We start from the raw sequence: 17,703 nt of genomic DNA on the forward strand, positions 1-17,703 counted from the left end.
CATTGACATGGTTAGAAGTCATTCGCAACAGTGCGCCTAAATATTTTTACTCGCATGTGCGAGTGAAATGGGCGCACTGTAGAGCCCTGGGGGGGTAAGAGAGTTAAGGCTGCCAGTCTTATGACATGTCATTTTCTATATTTTGATATGTTGCCGAGTGGATCATAAACGGCCCCTAGCAATAAAGAAAAGTGATTGATAATGACTGACTGACTATTATTGTGTTACATGCTTCAAATGTAAAGCACTTTGAGCTGCATTCTGTGTATGAAAGGTGCTATACAAATAAAGCTTATTATTATTATTATTATTATTATACAATTTGGAACTCTAGCTTTTCCCCACCGCAGTCTTTTAATGCCATAATCATAACGTGCGCAGTCTGCGCCATACTTAAGGCCAAATCACACCCAAGATTCGTGACGAGATGAGCAGCAACTTGATGCAACATTCTAAAACCTTGCAACTGTGACCAGACAAGGTGAATGCTTTGCGACGGCTTGCAACGACGTGCAACATCTAATTCACACTGCTGTAACCTCCTTTCTGTAACGGTTTCGTGTCATTGCGAATCTTTAAACAGACGATCTGACGGGTTTTAGAAGATTAAATACAACCCGAAACTAAAAAACAGACCAGGCCTCTACTGGAGACCGGCCTTTAACCCAAACCTGTAGCCACGCCAGGCGTTTAAAAGAGACAGGCGTCTCTTAGGGACTCAGCGATTATTTGAAGTTTTATGGTAAACGGAACTGCCGCCTGTTCGCGATTTGACTGATTCTTGAGCTCTCAGAGCTGACTTGCGCATCTTTTTTAGATGGTGAACGTAATTGGACGGGCAAAACTGACAAGTAGATGGGCCTAGGCCCGCCTGTGACTATGCCTATGGCTCGATTTGAATTATTTGCTCTGTTTGTGAATGAAGTTCTAGCCCCTCTTTCCTTTGATCAATGTGATTGTTGAACGATGTGTGTCCCTAGTTTCCCTGTCATAGCTACGGTCTTTGGTGTAATCTCACCAGAAGGCTACGGCAGCTGGCTACCTTCCAATGACGTTGGCGACAAATGACGATCTGAGCTGATAGATCTAACATCTAGGCCTACTTCCCTAACATGGGCTGATACTACATAGCCTAGGCCAGTCATTACTTCTATAATCATGGGGCAACGCTTTGGGCGAACGCGATGTTCATAAACTAAACAGGCATGAGAAGGGAGATGATTTTCTGTCGATTCAACGAAACCGAGTTTGCCATCGTTGCGCAAGTTGCCCAATTTCTCATAGAATTTCTCTCAAACATAGAGCATATTAACCTCCGTTGCTCAGCCAAATGCCATCCTGTTACGTCCTGTTATCACAGAGTTACAGGCGATAAACGATTTCTTTTTTTGATTATTAAAGAGTGTTTTTCATTTAAAGGTTTGACTTCATGCTTATTCAGTAGAGCATTTAGTGCTCTCAATCCCAGACGTTCACATTGCATGTTTGTTTGTAATGGATGCAAAACAGCCTATAATGCTAAATGTCTATGTGGGGACGATTGAAACACCTATTTCATTTGTCCCGACCAGGCAGTAAACCCCATTTATTCTAAGTCAATGCACACGTATCTGTGTTTATACTATATTTTATGCAGGTGAGACATGGAAAAGCAGTTTTAGAAAGATGCAAATATATTTGGGGCTATCAGGTAGGGGGTCGAGTTTTGCCATGTTAACCTATGGAGACTGACGGCCTGTGGGTCATGAAGGGCACTTATTTGGATGTGTGGTGGCTTTAACCACATAAAAACAGAGTAAAATAACATTTTGTACTATAGAAACATCATATAATTCGAAGCATGCATTATTCTAGCTATATTAATGCCATAGTGCATGCTATTTCCATAATCGCGAAATACGCGCATCACCATGACAGCAATGAGTTGTTAACAGACATGAACCAAGACATATAGCCCAGCAGCAATCTATCTAAAATAACACATACTTGAAGTACCATTCATGGTATGTTGTCAAATATTTAAGTTGTGGGAAGTTTACATAATTTAAGCTGTATGTTTCATTCGTCCCCCATGCTGTTTCATTTGTCCCAGCCAGGATGGACGAATGAAACATAACGCACGTTCGACTTCTCCTTAAATAACTCTTGAACGATTTTGTTCAGAGCTGTAAATGCAACTGTATTTGACAGAGGACAGATGTAGGTTGCTAGTGACAAAATATTAACTTTCAGTGTTTTACAATGTCTTTGTAAATTACGTTTCATTAAAAAGTGTTTAATTTGTCCCGGTTCTCCATCAGCCTCGGCGTTGCTCCTGACCGTCCATCTAGGCACAGATCCTCGGGTCAGCGCACCTCTGCGACGCGACGTTTTACAAAAGATAGAAGTGCCCGAGATATGATTTCATCAGCACGCGGCGTATGCAAATAATAACAAAGAAATGGAACAGTGATGGGTGTGTGGGTAGAAGGCATGAGATGAGATGAGGATGGTAGTCCGGCAGCCATGGGGTCAGACCTGGTTTTGTCGGTTAAAGTTTTTTTGCAGAATCTTGTAGACCAGGGGTATCTCTTTAAGATTTAGGAGGGTGCCCAGTGATATCCCTTGGGCAATTTTGTATATTAACCCTTTCTTGTTCAATGTATTGAATACAAGGTAAGACACTATAGGTGAATAGGGTAAAAAAAATAACTAACAGATATCACTATGAAACTTCCCCAGTTTATTACTTACATTAATATGGAAAAAAAATGTATTACAAGTTATCTGAAATTTAATGTTTGAATATGCAAATTAGGCACAATCTAATTAAATATGTGCTGATTTGCATAAAGTTTAAAAAGAAAAAATCTGAACATTAGATGAAGCCGGGTTCAAAATTACTTTTTCATTGTGTTTACATATTAGATGAAAAGTCTTTTACACAGGAAATTTGTATTACAAGTTTTCTGTAATTTAATGTTTAAATATGAAATGTCCTACATTAACCATTAAAGCCATATGTGCCGAAATCATGAAGAAAAAAAAATAGGAAAAGCAAATAATCAACTCAAATAGAATGTACTAAAATACAGTTTGCAGTGTGGTAGTTATTCAGACAATACTTCATGCATTCAAATTGGGAAAATGTAACCCTTTTCTATGTCAAATAATGAATTTATAATTTCAGATATTGCCTGTAATAATTCTGAATATGTACACTTTTCCTAGTATTAGTTCTGATAATTGTCCAGTTCTGGCTCATCCTACCCTAAAACACACAGAGAATATTGTGCAAGGCACCATTGACCTGGCAACTGCATCTGTTAGAGCTACAAGGATTTTCACTCTTGCAGCCACATCTGATCATCTCCAAAATGTAGTTTGGTGCAAGTTTGACATTTTCTGGTAGACTGGTTGGGCTTAGTAACGAATCAATGAATCTTTCTTCAAATGGCAGTTGAATTTCCAACTGAAGTATTCCTTCGCTTCAGGCTCCATATACTTCAATAGCCTACTTAAAAATGAATATTCTCTTTTTGAATGACGAGTTTAGGCTCTGAGCATAGACTACTACTGCAATAAAGAATAAAAATAAATGTATATTTTATACATAGGATTAGAACAGTAGAACAGACACCCTGTAGAAATCAGCTAAAAGAGGGCAGTTTAGGCTAACAGTAATCATTTACATAGCATACATGCAGTAAGTCCTTCCACTCAGCAGCCATATTGAAGCACTTTTTGGGCACTTATCGGGCATCTATTTCGGCGTGCGCAAGACTTCACAACACCAACCTTGCTCCAGCAGTGAGATCACAACACATGAAAGGGGTCGGATATGTGTAGACAACTGCCATATTGGCGTTACAAACTAACCCCATGCATTTCTATGGAGGATTTTTTGAGTGTTGTGACTCCTCATTAGAAAGTCTTTGGTAAACCTCCATCCACACCTAAGAGACGTGCTATTGAGAGATGCTAGCACGTAGCACCCGTGGATTAGTTTCCTCTCCCACTCTGAGAATGAAATCGGCACTTCAGAAGCACCTACATACACCAAACTTTCCAGTCTTATACCTAACTATATTTAGAAGGCTTCTACAGAGGGGTTTGTTGATATGTTATTCCTAGCCTTTTTATATTACATTTTATTCCTAAAAACATGGCGAAAATGTATTTTTTTAAAGGCTATTGGCAGTATTTTCTGATTTACGGAATAAATAAAAGAGATATCTAAAATTCCCTGTGTAAAAGACTTTTCATCTAATATGTCAACACAATGAAAAAGTAATTTTGAACCTGGCATCATCCAATGTTCCGATTTAGTTTTTTTTTGTTTATGCAAATCAGCACATATTTAATTAGATTATGCTTAATTTGCATATTTAAACTTTATATTACAGATAACTTGTAATACATTTCTTTTCCATATTAATGTAAGTAATCAAATGGGAAAGTTTCATAGTGATATCTGCTAGTTAATTTTTTTACCCTATTCACCTGACAAGAAAGGCTTAATATCGAGAATTGCCCAATGGATATCAGCTTTGGTCTCAGCTTTGGTGGGGACATCCAATCCCCCAATCCCCCAATCCCCCCCCCCCCCCCCCCCCCCCCCCGGCTGAAAAGTTAACTTTTACTGACAAGAGTCAGACTGCTGTCAATAGACAATAGCCTCTTTCATTATTTATAGTACTCTAAAGTTAAACTAGCATCTCCGACTGGAGAGAAATATGTGCAGACGAAAACAATTGTTTAAACGTAAATAAATGTTTGACCACTAGATGCCAATTTTGTTTCTCAGATAACAGAAGCTAAGCATATCTTAAATTTTAAATTTGCCCAGATTATATAGTCATAATATAATATAGTATATATATATATATATATATAGTATTTTATTTATGTTACTGAGTATGGAAATGCACCATAGTTTAGGATTGAATATGTCTATGAATTTATGCGACTCTAAATTATATTTGTATTTGCTTAACTGTAATTGGAATTCTTTTGCTGTAAGATACCAGTGCCTTAAAGGAGAATTCCGGTGTGATATTGACCTAAAGTGTATTGAAACATGATACCGAGTGTGAACGTATGTCTCATAGCCCATCTCGGCTTGTCCCCTGCACTCAAAAAACTGGCGCTAGTTAGCCGATGCTACCAACAGCTTTTTCAATAGTGGTGCTTCGGCATCGGGCTAGCCATGCAAATAAATCACTGTTTTACACCCATTTACGAGGCTCAATGTATCCATCTCCACACTTCATTGGTAGACTTCCGAGGGCCCTGACATTTAAAACGAGACATTGAGAACTTTGAAAAAGCACTGGTAGTTTACTTACAAGACGATTTATACAGACAGTATCTTCACGAAGTTTAGCGTTTGCAGCCATCTTGAATTTAGTCACGATAAGTCGAGCAACGAGTAAGAATGAACAGGTATGATAAGGGATCAGATTCCAAAAATAATTCAGTGGAAATGCATGGATTCCAGTTGCTGCTACTGGAAGAAACTGGAATCCATGCATTTCCACTGAATTATTTTTGGCTGTTGGTAGCATCGGCTAACTAGCGCCAGATTTTGGAGTGCAGGGGACAAGCAGAGATGGGCTATGAGACATACGTTCACACTCGGTATCATGTTTCAATACACTTTAGGTCAATATCACACCGGAATTCTCCTTTAATGGCGATTTCCTTTGTTATTTCAGACTGTTGGCAATACAGAATATCACAATACAGAAGTGAATCTACTCCATCTCATTATATTGAGACTCCAGAAATTGACTCCAACTGAATTGACAATTTGACATAGGCTAATAATTAGAACCTCACCTGAAGCCCTGATGCTGTTTCCTCAACCTGCCATCCATCTGTAGTGGTTTGATGCTGTCTTTCCTGCATACAAAGTGGTTAATTCATTTTGTAGCCTATCCTTTGGCTAGCGAGTTTAACCCTCCTACCATATTGTATATGATAGTGTTATTTGGATATTATTTATCAAATAATGATTCATTATATTTGAATAACCAACAGTGTTAACTTATTCACATTGCTAACACGTTTTTACAGCATGTGTCATAACAATGCAATGACAGTCCTTCAAACGAATTTGGGTCTCCCTTTTATTTCTCTGCATTGTGTAGGCTACACTCAGAAATACATAACATAAACAGAATAGAAACGAAAAATGTCCAGATCCAATGTTTATTGTGACTTCCAAGATTCTAACTAAGGCTAATTAACATTCAGTGACTTGGTAATAACATCTAATAACGTGACTTCTATGATACCGTGCTGCACACCCCTAATCAATACTCCTGACCTTGGTTGAAAGATTACAGAAGCTAGGTTTATCTTTAACAATATCCTGGGTAACATATGCTATCACCAGTTACCAATACTATTTTTCCACATAATAGAATCTGCATAATTTGAAAGCCTGGTCACTACCACTGCTAGCTTGTGTGGCTAGTTATTTTGCTTAGTTACACTCTGCTTTATGAAAAAGCTTCGTATGTCCCCTTTCTTCTTCTTGGGTGGCATAGATCTACACACCACAAAAAGAGGTTTGTATGTATGCTGAAGGGGAAAGGGAATATTAAAATGTTTCACTCTGGCCTTTTATGGGGTAGGCCTATGTATTGACAACTGGTAACTTACCATTGTCGTTGACACACCCGCTCGCTTGACTACCAGTGCAAGAATAAAGCAATTCGCCTATTTCACGCCGCCATTTTCAATATCGATAAGCCGTAAACCCACTTCCGGTTAACAATGTCTTATGGAGAAACCAGAGCCCGTCTAGCCTTGGCACTTCCTATTAAGCCCCATTGTATGGAAATTGGTTGCAGTTCCATTAGAATTCCACTGGGGGTGATCGCGGGCGAGTGCAGGTTGAATGGGGGTCTATGGAGCTAGACGGCTAAATGTATCTCTTTCACCTGCTTGTCGTGGAAGAATCGTAGATTTTATTGTAGTTTATGCAAGTTCAATATAGATTTTAGATCAAAAGTTGAATGAACGAGTACTTATGTCCTTTTCATTTCTTACAGGTTGGGTCATTGTTGCCCATAGGGAGGGAAAGTAATCTCATCGCCATCTAGTGGTTGCGTTCCTAGAGTTTAGCGGAGGGGATGGGATTTTTTTTTTTTAAATATATCTCGGTGCACATTGGGATCTTAATTTAATGCCTTCCATATGTTAGGCACTGGGGTCACCTCTATTGCTTCAAGTGGTCATACCTTATTTTTAGGATCAGTTGAATTGTTTTGAGTTTTTGTCGTAACATGGTGATAACAAACTACAGTTGCATGTGACGTCACAGGTTTGGGCGCTTAATCTCTAACTGATCAATACAGCAATTTGCTTAACTGGCTTACATATTTTTGTAATAACGGAAGGTGATGTAAACCGCGTGGTGATAACCTTTATGTCTGGATAACTGGTGTTGTGCTTCTACTCACATGAAGAGCTGGCAGTAAGTGTTAAGTGGCAATGCTAACCAGGCTAATAAACAAACCATGCTACCGTGAGTAACGTCGAAGGGTAAAGTCACGTGACTTCTTTTGTAGTTCGTTTATGAAACAAAAGGAGCAATTTCGATTTTTTTAAATAAGGCAAAATATGGTCTGACATTTTCACAGTTAGAAGATTATTACTGTATAGACACTGAAAAATATTTTTGGTGGATAAGATCGCTGATTTGGCTTCACAGTATTTAAAAAAAAAAAAAAATAGGTCTATGGGACTTAACATTGGAGCTGCTCTTCGATAGGAACGCAACCACTTGGGGCACTGGTTTTCACTTTCCCTACCTATATCACGCTAGCATTGTGCTAATGAATGATGTCACTGACATATTTGAAAGACTTTTTAGAAGACTTACGTGACTTCAAAAAATATAAGAATCAACAGTGTGTATTTTCTTTGCCTCTCCTAGCGAATGCAACATTCAAATTACTACTCAAAAAATTATATACAGAGAAAAGTGGATATTGAAGGGTAAAGCTCCATAGACCTCCATGCATTCTGCACTCGCCTGCGAGCGCCCTCAAGTGGAATCTGAGGAGGAACTGCAACCAGTCCAGAAACCGGAAGTAACCAGACAGTGCCAATTCTCTTCCTATTAGACATTCTTCTCTGGAGAAACTAATGTTATCGGAGCTATCTACAAGTTTACAAGGAATTTGCGGCATCTGCCAAATACTAATCGGTCACAGGTGGCAGATATTGTGTAACATCACACGAAAACTAAGCAGGGATATAAATTGTTCATGGAATCCAGTTAGGATCGCTTAGTTTATAAATATGAAGGTAAAGTCAAGTCAGCTAGCTAGATGGCTAATACCAGATAACTAGATGGATAATACTAGATAAGACACAACAGCTTTTAAATGCACTTCAATAAAGCAGTGTAACAAAATTATCCTGTAGCCTACTTCTACTAAACCATCAGAATTGGATTGTAGATAAAGATTGTTCCATGAACAGTTTATGTTTTGTGAAGGTAATGTTGATGTCAGCTAGCTAGGTGGCTAACATCAGATCCAAACAGCTTGTAAATGCACTTCAATAAAGCTGTGTAAAGAAATTATCCAGTATTTTATTTTGAAATTATTACATGCATGTTGTTTTTGTATAGTCTCCAACGTAGTAGGCCTAGATGGTAGTGTCGTTGTGAGCTCACTGTGCTACCAATCTCTTAGAAAAAACGAGGAGCCGCACAAACGAGGTGTAGTGAACATTGAATCTGTTAGGGGCAAAATGAACAAATACGCCGAAATAGCTATTGTTTACAACAGTCTTTTTGAAGGGGGTGCGTTGGGCAAATAATATTAAAAAGATTCAACACAAATGGCTATGGTTTGTCAACAAAAACGTTGTCTAGAGTATGCATCAATAATTGACAAACAAACGCTACCCCAGCTAACACACGACCAAATGGCAACGTTGCCTATAAGTTGCCATTTGGTCATGGCGACATTACTTTCTGGCAACGTTGTGGCAACATTGCCACAACGTTGCCTACAGGAAGTTGCCATTAAGTAAACAAATTACGTTGCCGCAACGTAGTGGCTTGGTAATTTTGATAACGTTGCCTCTTGGTAGCGTAAGTGACGTTGCCACAACGTTGCCTACAGGAAGTTGCCATTAAGTAAACAAATTACGTTGCCACAACGTTGCCTACAGGAAGTTGCCATTAAGTAAACAAATTACGTTGCCGCAACGTAGTGGCTTGGTAATTTTGATAACGTTGCCTCTTGGTACTGTGAGTGACGTTGCCACAACGTTGCCTACAGGAAGTTGCCATTAAGTAAACAAATTACGTTGCCGCAACGTAGTGGCTTGGTAATTTTGATAACGTTGCCACTTGGTAACGCAAGTAATGTTGCGGCGACATAGTGTTGTGGTCATTTACTTACCGTGATACGTCAAAGTTCAGAATTACACCATACGAGTATTAAAGGTTGTTTCCATGTCCAGCACAAAGATTAGGTTTGAATGCTATGCTGGATATGTATGACAATTTCTAGTTTAGAATTTGTATTTCCATTTTATAGTGACAATAAAGGGCTCACCTTCAGACAGCAAAGCAAAACCCATAGGCTAACATGCTACAAAATAACAGATTTTTTTCTAAGTCAAACTATCTTCGAGCCGGAAAAATTAACCACTGGTTTGCATTGTTTATTCACTACCTAGGGATGACTCAATTCCCACAGAAACTATTTGTGCTCAACTAGGATTAATCCAGAACTACATAACAATTCTCAGTTCCACAAACTCTGACCCAGTTGAAAAAATAGCAATGACATATATTCAGATACTGAATTGATGAAGCATTTATTTTAAATGCATATACAGGGACCACATAAATAAATCACAACGACAATTATTTCTATTAAAACAACATTTGAAGTCAAATTCACAGATTGAATTGATGTACTAACAAACCACATTGCAGGGTAGGCATTAGTCAACCAGTACAGAGCATGAAGGCCTTGGAGCGGCTGAGGTGGAGAGTAGCTAAAACAGTTGACTGCTAATCAGAATCCAATCCTAATGTTAATGCTGTCTAGTGCAGTTTTGACTAAGATCTCCCTTTTGTTATCCAATTACTGGCCACAATAACAGTCCTTTCTCCCAAAAACTCCACAATACTAATTTTGTAATCAAACAGAAATTACAGTAAAAAATATTGCATCTGTATGAAAAATTGCAATGATAATACTCTGATGAGAGCACAAATGACAACATACAGTACTGCAATGTCATGAAGAATGGCCATGAACAGGAATCTTGATTGTTTTGAGGTGACTGAAACAAAGTACAGTCATTGATCTTGAATTTTAGTACTCCGACTACTGTTGAATACATGCTAAAAACCTTTATGTTAATCAGGTCACAAATTCTATGCAAGTTCTGCAAAACACCAATGCTGTTGTGAGGGTTTTTTGTTTGTTTTTGTTTTCCATTTCAGAGGACAGCTATTGGCACCTCAACAACCCCACACAGAGGGCAACATAAAAGTTTCTATTTTACAAAGGACCAAGACCACCAAAAAAAGATGACTACACAGCATAAACTCACTTGCACACCCTAAAACTCGCCATGGTCCAAGGTCCTAGGTCAAGCTAAGCCTTATAAACACAATTTTCCACAGACCTTCCAACAAAACACACAAAGTAGCACACAGAGTAGCACTACATAGAAAGAAAGTAAACCCATCAAATGCTTCCACTTGAACAGGTAGACTAGGAATAATGGCCTGACAAGAAATGCGTTGAACAAGCTGGTGCTGTATGGACAAGGCTTGAGGTGCAGCACAAATGTAATACAGCCATGGGTATATTATTTACTAATCACACTCTCACGCAGGACATTTTGCCCAATTAACAGAACTATATAAGAGGCTATTTCAAAATACTATCGGAAACAACAAACAAAGACTGTGGTCGGCATCTCCGATTTAAAACAGTGATTCACAAGGCATATAAGGGACAGGGAAACACTAGACCCCAAAGGTAACTGCCCCCCAGTTTTCTATCAAGCTGACGTTGTCCTTAAAGCCTGTGTTGCAGGTTAAACACCACTGTTGATTAATGGGTACATAAAGCACTCAATATATGTATATCATTTTAAAAATGTCTCCAAATGGTGTTAAATGCCAGTTTTTGTTGTTTTTAGCATTAGCGGGTTTTTTGTACGCAATTCGGTGATGACGTCACTTTGGGGACTACTTGATCTGTGCTTCATTCATTTCAATGCATTTCAATGGACATCGCGGTTACACTTTCAACATAAAGTTTGTATATTTACACTTCGAATTTCGTCACAGCATTTATATCACAGCTACCCTATGATCTACCAATGGTAATAACGGTGCCTGATATCAATTTAGTATTTTTTCAGAATTTCGGGAGGTCTCGTTTTGGAGGGTATATGTTTTACATTCATTCCTATGGGAAACGGTCGCGGTTACACTTTCAACATAAAGTTTGTATATTTACACTTCGAATTTCGTTACAGCATTTATATGACAACGACCCTATGGTCTAACAAAGATAACAATGTCTTCCGATTTTAGTTTAATGCAATTTTCTGAATTTGAGAGGCCTCGTTATGAGGCTATAATGCACCTATTCAGTTCAATGTATTATGCTTATAACATTACGACACTTTTTTTGTTACTGTCAGTGAACAGCACCGAATGAAAGTCAACATGTTCTTTATATCTAGTGATAGTGATCATGTCGTTAGTTCAGATAAGTAGGCTACTGGGCAAACTTAGTCAGAAGATCAGAATATGAAGCATCATGATAGCTAGCTGGGCTAACTTTTTAGTCCCACCTGTGAGCCACCCCAGTTACTTAGCTTCTAGCCGCCGCCAATTAGGCTGGTCGTGTCTTCAGCATGAATATTTTCGATAACTACTGCTCGTGATTGATTGCCATTGACATCGTCAGGGTACGGCTTACCAAAGAGGGAGATAATATGGGCAAGTCGCAGTTTTGCAGGTGCTTGTGTGGGCTGTGCCGTCCCGATGGAAACTGTGGTGGAGAGCTGCAGTAACTAGGGAAGCGAGTGCATTTTGGCCGCTGGTCGAGGAGCTCCCCTGTGACCAGCATAATGACATGATCTATCTAGCTATCTATCTGTCTATATACATATCTAGGCTATCTATAGCCTATATATTTATCTATAATCTGCGCTATCTACTGCTGAACAATACCTTACTCGTCTCTCTTTACTCCTCTCTCGTTATTCTCAAGGGTCTCAAGGTGGGCTTTGGTCTGTAGTCTCCCCAAGGTGACGTAATGCAATGCATTGTGGGGGAAAGGAGAATCACTTCAAATGCTGTGAAATATTACCTGCTTTTTCGTATTATATTCCGTTTTGTGATACCCAACAACATCAAATACAATGGATAACAGTTTAAATGTTTATTATCAACAAGCAAATTGTGCAAATTCGTTGGAAAATGAACCCTGCAACACGGCCTTTAAGCTGCAGAGGGGCTGGTTCTGCTGTTGCAGCTGAGGGTTGTCAAGATGTCCTTTTGCCTCAAGTCGTCTTTAAAATGGTGGATCCCAGCATCTTCAGTTCGGTTCCTGGAAAAGGAAAAAAAAGGTAAGAATGTCTTACTTTCTGTTCACATACATACATTATGCTGAGAAACAGTTGAATAAAATATCCAGCGAAATGAAAAAGTGTGCGAGGGCAGCTATAAAAGAACAATTGTGTCTAACTAGCTGGGTTTGACAAATTGGTCTTGTTTTTATGCCTGTAGCTCACAGATAAGTGTGACCAAGTAATCTCCATGCTTGGTCACAACTGAATGGTTCAAAATAGAATAATAAAACAGACTAAATTAACATATATATTTATTACTATATATTAATTTGTAAGACATTTCTTAATAAATACACGTGTTACCAAAAGCCTTCAACTTTAATAATTTGTATGATCACCACTTTTAAATTAATGTTACTGCCCCTTTAAGACGCCTTCCTAGCCACGAGCTAGTATGAGTTAGACGCGAGCAAGTTCACCTAACGGAAAAAACGAAAAGACGCAAAATCATTCATCATGGGACAACATACAGCACCGAACTATATAGGAATTAAACAACTTTCACGTCTTTTCTATCACCAAACCGAGTCTGTTCCATCACATCTAAGCGACAATTTCGTGGTGCTTTCAAAAGTATGACTGTTTTGGTGAGTTTCACTCTATTTCCTAAAGTGTAGGTGTAGAGTTAGGTGTAGAGTTCAATGAAGATATTACAGAACATGCTAGCTGCTAACTGTATAAAACCATCACCATTACCCAAATACAGCTCAGTTCTGTAAGTGTTTTTATTGTTTTCTGATGTTTTTATGTTAGAAAGGGAATAATCTTAAACACATTTCCCTATCTTTTGACATTTCGTGGATTATTTTACGGTTAAATAACGTTACGTTAATTTAGCGTTTTGTGAGACAGTTTGGTGTTGCCATGGCGATACAGTCAGTGGCGAGGGAAATGGCATGTACTAACGTTATTTACTAAGTGTTTTATTTACTTTTATGGCCTGTTGTGCAGGTGAGTTTCAGTTTTCTTTCTATGATACAGACAGTTAGATGCTAGCTGTGAGCTTCATCTCTCCCTGAGTGTTGGTGACACGCCCATTTTTGGGCCTGTCCTGTGGTTTATGGACTCGTATGCTTTCAGAAAAATAAAGTGTCTAATATCTGTAAGCGTTTGCCTGAAATTTGATCACAAATTCAATCTTATTACAGAAGCGATCATGAAATGGAAGCCAGGGCTAGAAGAGGAGGTGGAGCTCCTGATAGCTGAGGTCTTAAAACATGCCCCTGCAGCCCACACCAAAAGTTTAAGGTGAGTTGAAACGAGAGAGGCAAATATCCCTTTAAATCAATTATACGAACATGCCGACTATTAGGGAACAATAGGCCTTTATCACGGCAGCTGAAGTAGGAAGTGAATTATTTTTTATTTTCCCCTGTCATGATTTATGTGCACAAAGTATCAGCCTTTTGTAGCCAAGTTACTGAAGCACACCATTAGCTTAACTTAGTTAAACATTAGCTAAGCTTACTACAACCTATGACTGACGCATGCTAATGTTTTCTCCAATAGTGCTCAGACCTAATGCAATATGTAGGCCTAAGCATTTGAAATTCCACATAAGTCACATACCTTGAAAATGAACTTTAGTGCTTTAACAGCTGAATTGAAAACCAAATTGCATGTAGTCTCCTTTTTTCAAGTGACAGCTTAACAAACCGTTTCAACAATGTTTTGTCTTCTACGCGAATTAGGCCTAAATGTGAAGCCTCTGCACGGCGCCATCGACTGGTCTGGCATATGCACTACTGTACTTTTAGCCGCTTTCACCTCTGTGTGCATGCAAGTTTTTTCCTTACCGGTAGGCCTATCGTTAAAGGTGTGAAGGCGGTAAGAGGAAATACACCCGATGGTTTTGTGTAGACATAGCCCAATTCTAGGCGAGACATCTTTGTGCAACAAGCTACAAAACTCCAAAACAATTAAGCTTATAGCCAAAAACGCATGAAATCATGGTTCACTAACATTACAGCTATAGCAGCAATGTAAACTGTAGGCCTACAGTTTAGCTGCAATATGCTGGTGAATCAACACAAGATTATCTCCATCTTTATAAAGTAACTGTCAGACGTCGTACATTAAATGTGCATACCATATACCGGATCATACCGCGACCATTTCACTCTCACGTTATATCAACGCATTTGCAATACTCAATAATGCTTCTAACGAGCACAGACTGATAACAGTTTGAACTAAACTTAAGGAGCAGTATCAATACTTACGGCCGGGTAGGCTATCTGAACGCACAGTTATAATAATAATATTAATAATACAGAAACACCATCCGCATCTCCAGTCCACTGCTCCGTTATTCCCGCGACTTGGTAGCCTACCTTCGGCGCCGGCATCCTCACACTTGATCTAGGCTACAAGTGCAAGGGCGAAGGAATGACCCAGCAGCAGCAAAAAAGTCTAGCGTAACCAGCTATTGGCATATCCTATTTAAGTTTTGACTGAATGTAAAATTAATATAAATGCACTCACCTGTTCTCTTTTATTTGTTCTTCACAGGGTCGGATGGAACAGCAGGTGGAAGACCACAAAATTGAATTTCCACATTATTTTAAATAAAATATAATGTTAGTGTACAGTTGTCTTTTCTTTTGAATAGGCTCAACATTAGCAACAGCCAGTCAAAATGCAGGTAAAATATGAATGTGGCTTGTCTAGGCTCTCTCAACTAGATTTTGTGCGTGGCAGTCATAAATTGATACTTGTTAGTGCAGCGGTCTTGAATAGGCTTGGGGTCAACATTAGCAACAGCCACCAGCCAGAATGCAGGTATATGAATGTGACTAGATTTTGTGGATTCTATGTGTGACCACGGGAGTCAGATGACAAGAGTCTTGACTCTAGAGTGCTCGACTACGCCACTTGGGGCCTTTCACACCAAGATGTATTTTAGCTAGACCTCCAACACCTTGATTTAGACAAGAGGGCTCTCGCACACAGATAAGCAAGTAATGACAGAGACGTGGTATTTCAATGAAAAAATAAACAATATTTATTCACAAGCAATTCAGTAAAAAGTCAGTCTTGGGTTTGATTCTCAGGATGGAGTGCAGTACATATTAGGCCCAATAGGCCAGCAAGAGGAAGGTAGTGGCTGCCACCAGGAATATTACATGTAATCAAGTAGGGTTAATTTGATCAGCTGTTCGGGAGAGGTTACCTGTCCTGGAAGAGGAGTGAGACCGACACACCACCCGTGCTGCGGATTCTGTTGCCTATTCACAGACACACACACGCTCGCATAGGCACAGGTACTACAAAGAGTGATCACTGCAAATAGTGAGGTGCACGTTACCACTACAAATACTGTGTGAAGTACACGAAGAGGAGGACTCAGATCCGGCGACCTGCCCCGCGGAACAGCTGCAACACTCTGTTTCTCTGGAGGGGAGAAGGGAAGATATGGTGGCTATTGGCAATAACTGGCTGGGTCAAGAAAGCTAGATGTTAGCATTACTACCATCACACATTACCACAGCAAAATACTGGGGCAGCCAATACCACACCTGTTGCCGACACACCACGACGGAGGGCAGATAAATGAAACCAGCCACGCCTATGTTTAGGCCAAATCAATCGGACAAACAAAACAAAATAAAGAAAACAAAATGAGGCAAGAGCTACAATTACTTAAATCTACAGGAGGCAAAGCAGCAGTGGCAATCTTTCTAAAGGAGTAAACAAACACAGTTAAAATCCATTGTTTATGGTATTGGAGTGGTAATACACCACTCAACATGAATGGAAATGGGACTCCCTGGTATCTCTCCAGTACGCAAACCTACATAAAATCACACACAAGCATAGCTCACATACAACATAATAAAAGGTTATTGGCTAGTTAAATCACAAGGACTTACAGCGAAACATGACACCTTATAGTAGATCCAGTTACTGTAAACATGCATATAAACATACATATGTACACACACACACACACACACACACACACACACACACACACACACACACACATTACATGGCAAACCTTACTAAGCTATACAGCCAATGTTACCTTAACGCATCTCCCAATAGACAGTGCAACCTGCGCGTACACGGCGTCTTTTCAGTCAAGACCTACGTTAAAGACAATGTGCGTGAAGGCATTTACCAAAGGACCATACAGTTCAATCATCTACGGTGTAGAGTGCTTGTAAATACCTTCGGTAGATCAACAAAACACTACCCGGAAGCGTCTGGTACACAGCCAAATACCTGTTGTCAAACAGTTGCACTTTAAAAACATCTGGCTAAAATAACATGTTTGCAGTGAAAAAGGAGCATTGGCACATACCTTTCATAGGTGACAGCACAGCGAACACAGTGTAGGGAGGACGTACGGAGCCTAGGGATCACTTACTAGCCCACCTCCGGTGCCGGTCTTATAGAAAGTGCCATTGACGCTAATGAGTACATAGCCACCTGCAAGCTAACTGGAGGGCGTGACCATAGACATAATATACATAGACGCCGCATTGGCTGCTGGAAACAAGAAATGCGGCCGCCATCTTGGACCGGTCATACTCCTCGTTGCGTTGCAGCAGAAGACACAAGATGACAGCACTGTGCAGCATGTTCCTTCTCAAATCGGCGGACCATACTCGGGGGATTTACTTTTCACAAGTAAGATTTAACATAACCGTACTATTGGTTGTATTTTGTGAATAGAATATTACCAGAGAGCTGAGAAGGAGCAATCTTTGATATTACTGTATGAAAATCGTAGCCATCTAGCTAGGCTATGTTTACTCGGTGTTCACCCGGCTATGAACTGAGACTTGATAAGTCATATTCCATAACACTGACTTAGATTACAACTGACACAAGAAGGCTATTGTAGAAATAAATCATACTAGATTTGGCTGGCAAATTTTACACAAGTGGCACAGACTAGCCTATTGGGCAATCGCTAGCTGCTACTTGTAGCATAAGTGTGTTGGTGGTAGCCTCACTATTTCCTGAATAAAGTAACTTTTCAATAGCTCAACTTCTTTATTTATCAAGTAGCTTAGCCAGACAAGCTACACTTTTCTTGTCATGTGAAATTAGCACAATTTAAAGTAGCTTCCT

The 17,703-nt window shown here is 39.4% G+C and overlaps 2 long non-coding RNA genes across 2 annotated transcripts; one reads left to right on the plus strand and one right to left on the minus strand.

Moving 5' to 3' along the window:
- Positions 1 to 12,924: 12,924 nt before the first annotated feature.
- LOC121724580 lies at positions 12,925 to 15,209 on the plus strand. Its single transcript, XR_006035241.1, has 3 exons — positions 12,925 to 13,208; positions 13,770 to 13,869; positions 15,133 to 15,209. It is a non-coding gene; the product is annotated as an uncharacterized LOC121724580 (long non-coding RNA).
- LOC121724579 lies at positions 14,945 to 17,075 on the minus strand. Its single transcript, XR_006035240.1, has 4 exons — positions 16,928 to 17,075; positions 16,795 to 16,848; positions 16,649 to 16,710; positions 14,945 to 16,414 (listed from the first exon to the last, which is right to left on the minus strand). It is a non-coding gene; the product is annotated as an uncharacterized LOC121724579 (long non-coding RNA).
- Positions 17,076 to 17,703: the final 628 nt, after the last annotated feature.

The sequence above is a fragment of the Alosa sapidissima genome, chromosome 11 (assembly GCF_018492685.1).
Source record: "Alosa sapidissima isolate fAloSap1 chromosome 11, fAloSap1.pri, whole genome shotgun sequence".
In the NCBI taxonomy this organism is placed as follows: Eukaryota; Metazoa; Chordata; class Actinopteri; order Clupeiformes; family Clupeidae; genus Alosa; species Alosa sapidissima.